This window comes from Lycium ferocissimum, chromosome 3 (assembly GCF_029784015.1).
Source record: "Lycium ferocissimum isolate CSIRO_LF1 chromosome 3, AGI_CSIRO_Lferr_CH_V1, whole genome shotgun sequence".
In the NCBI taxonomy this organism is placed as follows: Eukaryota; Viridiplantae; Streptophyta; class Magnoliopsida; order Solanales; family Solanaceae; genus Lycium; species Lycium ferocissimum.
Window position 1 is genome coordinate 59,136,135 of NC_081344.1, and position 356 is coordinate 59,136,490.

The following is a 356-nucleotide window of genomic DNA, read 5'->3' on the forward strand; positions in this document are numbered from 1 at the left end:
ATAAGGCATACCTATAAATAAAGGACAGTCACCCCCTTTTTGGGGTTAGCTTCTTCAGATCTAGAACATTGTAATAGCAAAATATATAAGAGCTTTCTCTCTCTCTCTCTCTCTCTCTCTCTGATATTGGTCCGGATTTGTATGTTCTTCTTTAGCTTTATTTACTCATCCACTATTTACATATTACTTAACACATATATTTAGTATAAATCACCAATTTTGATACACATGCTCATAGCAATCATACATATATATATATATATATATATATATATATATATATATATATATATATATATATATATATATATATATATATATATATATATATATATATATATATATATATATATTGC